Source organism: Macrobrachium nipponense, chromosome 8 (genome assembly GCF_015104395.2).
Source record: "Macrobrachium nipponense isolate FS-2020 chromosome 8, ASM1510439v2, whole genome shotgun sequence".
Classification (NCBI taxonomy): Eukaryota; Metazoa; Arthropoda; class Malacostraca; order Decapoda; family Palaemonidae; genus Macrobrachium; species Macrobrachium nipponense.
Window position 1 is genome coordinate 58,900,211 of NC_087203.1, and position 7,646 is coordinate 58,907,856.

Here is a 7,646-nt window from a genome sequence, read left to right on the forward strand (position 1 = left end):
CAATCTGGGCCTCCCTTACAATATAATGGTTCCTGATCACTAACCCGGCTAATTGGTCATTCCCGTGTAAAGGGATTCTGATTCCTGTCCAAAGCAAAGGATCTTGATCATACTCCTATTAGAAGGACGTCTGTCAGACGACAGTTCCCGATTGAGAGCAGGTCGTCGCCACAGTTCAATATGTATCACTCACAAACTATCACATCCGGATCAGCCTCATATAATGACACTGGATGATACGTTCGCAAGTATAATATATATATATATATATATATATATATATATATATATATATATATATATATATATATATATATATCTATATATATATATATATATGTGGCGTTTGGGGTGGGATGTCAAATAAAGAATAAAATTCGCCTTTGACATAAACGGGGGGTGCGGGACGAAACCGGTAGGGTGCTGGGCCACAGCACTGATCGGAAATTCTCTGCCGCAAAATACCTAGCCGAGTTTAAAAGGTAATTCGACAACTCATTAAAAAGTTACCGTGTTTATGCGGAAGTGCAGGTAAGGCTTAGGCCTCCCCCACATCCAGGCTGCAGCGGCCTTTTGTTTTCCCAAATCGTCCTTTGACGAGTGTTTAGGGTTAGTTACGATTACAGTGCAGTCTATGTCAAGAGGGATGCCGCATAAAAGTGGTTTCGTTACCATAGCAACTGTAATCTGAAGCATCAAATATATTTAAAAAACAAACACGTGATATAAATAGTAAAATTCGGCATTTGATAAAATTCCCTTTGATTGATACAAATCATATGAAAGCCAGAACAGAGGCGACGCATTATATGACAATAAACAAGGGAAGATAACTAGAAAAATATATAAATTTCCGGCATCAACATATGAAATCTGTTTTTGGATTTTTTTTTTTTTATATTTAAGTAACAAGTTAACTAATAAATTCAATAATTTATTAGTGTCGGGTCAACTAAATGAACAGCGATTGACTGCTGGCGGCCAAAATCCTGCAGAGTAGAACAATAGTAGAATAAATAGAAAAAATTGAAATTTTAAAACACCGACTGCATAATTAATGATCTAGCTCGCTCAGATAATTGATAGAATTTATAATCATTTGTCGAATGTCAGAAATCCCCGCTCATTACGTCCGGTACTCATAATAAAGACGAAAGTTGTATACAATACCCGTTACTGTATAACGACTTATATTATATAAACAACAAAAGCCATTATCCACAGATCAGCTTTCAAGATACAGAAAGACACTCTCGACGGCAAACTTCCATTATCTGCTGTCAACATTACAGGTACATTTCCTCTTTTACGGGAACAAGACGGTTCCTTCGGCTGACTTCGCGATTGTGAGTTATCATTATTATTAAAGTAGTTTAACCAGACCAATGAGCTGTCTTTCACCTCTCATAGAGCTGGTCCGAAGGATTAGAATAAAATAAAAATACCAGGTCTAGGCCTGAAGCCAAGTTCTGGAATCGAATATTTCATTCCGTGTGATGATGAATGAGTGAAAATTAAACTAGAATAAGTTAAGTAACATTTAATTTTTTAGGATTTTTGTATTTTCATAATTTCCTTATATTCATACTTTATCAAATGAATTACATCTTGTGAACAAAAATTAGGAGTGAAAATGCAAAGGATTCTTACAAAATTTCCTTCACTGACTTATTTTCAAAAGTTGACAGTCGCTGCTGGTCATACTTTGGACACTCACAACTCATGTCTGACTGTTATTATCAGCTTGCACTCTGAGCACTCAGGAGCCGAGCCATGTGGGCTGTTCATTAAGTGTTCGTGTGTCAGACGAGTATGACACATTCGGAAACGAGTCAGAATTCCTTGCGCATGTCTGTCTCTCTGATATCAAAACTAATATTGTAAAAGTAAAGACAGAAGATGGAACGACTGTAAAATAAAAACAGAAGATGGAACGACTCTCACGAATAGCAAAGCAATCCAGGCAGAGTTTTATGTTTTTTTACAAGGAACCACATAGTAAAGGTATTACAAACAGTAAAAAGCAATTAGGATTTTCGGCACAAATAGGTAAAACAATAGGAGGAAGTGAAAACAAGTTGTTAACAGGTAGTCACAGAGAAGGAGGCGATTAGAGGCATGAAAACTGGTCAATGCTCAGGAACTGATGGATTGCCAGCTGAATTCTATAAAGTTATGTGGGGGTACTATCAAAGAGGAGTTTTTGCAAGTAATTAGGTATGTATTTAAAGAAACTGTTTGTGGAAATATAAATAATGGGGTAATTAAATTAGTTCATACAACTGGTAAGTGTAGCAAGAAACTGGTTAATTGGTATTGTGATTTATTAAATAAATTGGGTAATATCAAGACAAAAAGTTTATTGAAAATTTTAAAATTGGATTTTGAAGCGCATTCAAAAAGGGACAGGAACACTACTGTAATTTGATTTTGTGACTATGTTGTTGGTATCTGGCTAGGCCACAAAGCAGGAATGAGAGATGAAAACGATGGAATAATGTTGTTTTATAAAAATCAAGGATAATAAAAAATAGATATATACTGATAAAATCTTATATAGGGTAACTACAGGAAAATATTAACATTGAAATACATAAGATTATTTGCAAAATGTACAAGACAAAATTTTTGTTAAATTCCGGTAAACTTAAGTCAACTTTGATAAAATTATGCATGTAATACTGTTAAAATTGTAAAATATTGTATATTTTCTCTAATAAAAACATTTTAAAAAATTTGATGAACTCCATTTTCTAACACCAGGTTTTATTTGTTTTATTAATTTCAGGTTCTTCATTCCATACAGTTTGCCTTTTATTTACAATGTTCGTTATTATATATCTTATATAATCACTAATAGGGGTGTCTGCATTTGCTGTTATCTTGTGGATTGATTCTTTAGCTGCTTTATCAGCCTCTTCGTTTCCTTTCATCCCACATGGGCAGGGATCCAACATATTTCAATATTTTTTTCATTATTATATAACTTGTGGAGTGAAAACCTAATCTGTTCCAGAATATTATTTTTTGGATTGTAACTTTGAATGGCTTCTTTAGCGCCTCTGGAGTCGCTGTGAATCAGGAAATTATTAAATGAAGAGTTCGTTGATTATTTCTATGGCTGATGTTATTGCACACAAGTCAGCTGTCAATACTGAGGAATTATTGGGAAGGGAGAACTGATGCGTTTTATCCTGCGACATTGCAGCATATCCCACTCCATATTCTGATTTAAATCTATCTGTATATATAGAGTAATGTGGACCTTTTCGACTTATATGATCTACTGTAAGTTGTCTATTGTGTTCTGGTGTGTAAACGTAACTTTTTGATAAATATTTCAGGTGTGTAGAAATTCTCATTTTATTCTTTGTTCAAGGACGAGGTGATATTACTATTAAAGGCACTTGTATATTTATAGATTCAGCGACTCAAACAATCTTCTAGCTCTAACTGGGAAAGGTGGTGGATGGTTATTTTTATAAATAAATTTCCTAATTTAAAAAAAGTTTTTGTTGGTGAATCACTTTTCATGTTACAAGCTCTATATGGAGAGGAGAGAGAGAGAGAGATGGAAGAGAGAGAGAAAGAGGGGAGAGACGAGAGAGAGAGAGAGAGAGAGAGAGAGAGAGAGAGAGAGGTAGTTCACCATATTCAACCTGTAAAAATTATTTTGGTGATGATCTAACGGTACCCGAGCAATATTCTAAGGCTTTCATTGTGAGCACGGTCTTAACATTTTGAGCGCTGCGGCTAAAGCTGAGCCATATACTCCGCATCCATAATCAACGATGGACAGCACCGTTGCTTTATACAGAACAGTAAGGGTATGTCTTTCGGATCTCCGAGTAGTGTTTGATAGTTTTTTTAAATTAGATTTTATGCTCTTTTACAGTTTGACTTCACGTATGTTATGAGAGCTTTCCAATTTAGGTGAGTATCAAATGTTAATCCTACAAATTTTGTAGTCTGGCCAATTGGTATACTATGATTTCTGATTCTTAAATCTATTTCTTCACTTTTCTTCCACTTTAAAAGAGTTCGGCAATTAAGCTATAGGAAAAACAGGAAGGATCTCGCTTCTTTAATCAAGGCTACCAAAATAAAAGCAGGCAACGGAAACGAAAGCAGAATATAGGTTACAACGGGGGATGGACAAAATAAATAATTTCATGTACGTATACATATATATATATAGTATATATATATATATATATATATATATATATTATATATATATATAATATATATATATATATATATTATATATATATGTACGTGCCTGTCAATGTCATATACAGAAGCTACGCAATCTATCTAGAATAATAAAATCCGAGAGGATCTGATCTTGTTTGTCCTCCCCCGGGTGACAGTAGCGGAGACATGACACAGCCAAACAACCCCTGTAAACTGGTTTGTCCGCCCAGGATGGGGGTGGGGTAGGTAGGGGAACGGGAGGGTAGGGGAGACATCCGCCCCCCCCTCCTCCTGCAAACCTGTTTGTCTGCCCAGGGTGGGAGCGGGGTACGTAGGGGATCGGGACTCGGGGGGGTTGAGGAGTCAGCAGCCCGGGTTCCAGCGCACGTAGGATTCACACCTGCAAATCCAGGGATAAACAACGATATTACATTCGGGAATCAATTCCTTACGAAATCTATTTTGTGATGCAGTATTCACGTGGAGTTCTTTTTGGCCCTAGTTCGAGAAGAAAAATGACATCCATCGTTAATAATTCGTAGATTTGACCAAACACAACATAAAAAATAATCATAAGTTACTTATAATCGTTATCCTTTCAGCACCTTTCGTGTTACTCCTTGCGAATGTAGAAATCTCGTTTTTGTTTCCTTGTAAATGTAAATCTTAATTATCTATAATAGCTCCAAGACCTTAACTGCTTTCGTTAAAATAAAATTTATAAGAGGCCGAAGAAGTCAGGTACGAGGGACAGTGGGTTGCAATGAGACTTCAGAGCCATAAAGCGCACCTAAATGACATTATTATGATAGTTCGTTTTGTATCCAAGTATTTTCTTTTTCCGTGCACGACAGCTATAGTTAACGGGTGCCGGATCGGCCATATATCATATATGCCCTTAATTATTATTATCATTATTATTATTTTTACAAACTTCATTCACTTTCAAACCTTTGAAACCTGACTTCTGTCAAACAAGAAACAATGTCACTTCCAACGATTCCACGTTTTGGAAAGGGTCAACTCTTAGTCAAGATGTCTGACTATTGTCTGAGGCATCTGTTCTGAAACGACTTTGTTTCTCTCAGTCTTGGAAACTCAGTTTATTCGCCCATAAAATGTAACAACTGAGTAAATGAGACAAGAGCTTTAATGAATTCCTCAGTTCGATATAAATACAAAGTAAATAAAATATATAAAAAGTATAAAAAATATATATGCAGTTTAAATATACCTAAAATATGAAAGGGAAATCAACAACTAACATAAACAGAAAGGCAACATATGTTAATGCAGAAACACAAACCCATCTAGTTGGTAAAACCATGTCATTAGTTTTCAAGTGGTAGTTTAAGAGTTGAGAGGTGTACACACATCACGTGGTTTTACCTCACTTCCTAGTTCCTCTTTGGACGAGTGGTTCTCGCACTCGGCTGCCAATCTGGTGGTCAGAAGTTCGATTCTCGGCTCGGCCAACGCGGAATCAGTGGAATTTATTTCTGGTGATCGAAATTCATTTCTCGATATAATGTGGTTCGGATCCCACAATAAGCTGTAGGTCCCGTTGCTAGGTGACCAATTGGTTCCTTCCTAGCCACATAAAAATATCTAATCCTTAGAGCCAGACCTAGGAGAGCTCTCAATCAGCTCAGTGGTCTGGTAAAACTAAGATAACTTTACCTCACTTCCTAACGTTCTGACGTTTCTTTTGGCAGTTCAAGCAAGGTGTTTAATGAGTACAGTTGTTTTATACATTTCGTAATTTAAAGGATACATAATTGGGCACACAGATGTAAGTTTTGTGACGAAATATATATAGATATATTATATATATTATATATATATAAGTCATATCACATTTCCGTGATTCATATACATATAATCGAGCTACAATGTCCTTTTAATATCTAATTCGCTCTACCTCGGAATTAATATATGTTTTCATATATGCTTAACCGAAGGGGAATTTTTTCTCGATAATAGATTTGCTGGACCAGGGCGCGAACCTATGGATTTCCTTTCAAACCCAGGAACGTCAGTTGAAGCTTACCTACTACACCACCGCGAGAGGCTAAAAGTTTCATGTCGCCTCTCACCCTCATATACCTTTCGCGCGCAGGTAATTAGTGGTTTGGAGACAACATCAACCCACCTCGACTCCGGATAGTGTTTGTAGTGCTTTTGACAGCACGTAGCCAATCTATTAAGTTGTCATATCACATTTCCGTGATTCTTCTATATACATATATCGAGCTACCAATGTCCTTTAATATCTAACAATTCGCTCTACTCGGAATTAATATATTTTCATATATGGCTTAACCGAAGGGGAATTTTTTTCTCGATAATAAAGATTTGCCTGGACCAGGGCGCGAACCTTATCTATGGATCCTTTTCAAAGCCCCAGGAAACGGTCATGTGAAGCTTTACCTGTACTACACCACCGCGAGAGAGGCCTAAAAAGTTCATGGTCGCCCCTCTCACCCTCAATATACCTTTTCGCGCCGCAGGGTAATTAGTTGGGTTTGGTTTTTAGGAGACAACATCAACCCACCTCGACTCCGGGTAGTGTTTGTAGTGCTTTTTGACAGCACGTAGCCAATCTATAAGTCATATCACATTTCCGTGATTCCATATACTATCGAGCTACAATGTCCTTTAATATCTAATTCGCTCTACCTCGGAATTAATATATTTTCATATATGCTTAACCGAAGGGGAATTTTTTCTCGATAACAGATTTGCCTGGACCAGGGCGCGAACCTATGGATCCTTTCAAACCCAGGAATGTCAGTGAAGCTTTACCTACTACACCACCGCGAGAGGCTAAAAGTTCATGTCGCCTCTCACCCTCATATACCTTTCGCGCGCAGGTAATTAGTGGTTTGGAGACAACATCAACCCACCTCGACTCCGGTAGTGTTTGTAGTGCTTTTGACAGCACGTAGCCAATCTATAAGTCATATCACATTTCCGTGATTCATATACATATATCGAGCTACAATGTCCTTTAATATCTAATTCGCTCTACCTCGGAATTAATATATTTTCATATATGCTTAACTGAAGGGGAATTTTTTCTTGATAATAGATTTGCCTGGACCAGGGCGCGAACCTATGGATCCTTTCAAACCCAGGAACGTCAGTGAAGCTTTACCTACTACACCACCGCGAGAGGCTAAAGTTATGTCGCCTCTCACCCTCATATACCTTTCGCGCGCAGGTAATTAGTGGTTTGGAGACAACATCAACCCACCTCGACTCCGGTAGTGTTTGTAGTGCTTTTGACAGCACGTAGCCAATCTATAAGTCATATCACATTTCCGTGATTCATATACATATATCGAGCTACAATGTCCTTTAATATCTAATTCGCTCTACCTCGGAATTAATATATTTTCATATATGCTTAACCGAAGGGTAAAGCTTCACTGACGTTCCTGGGTTTG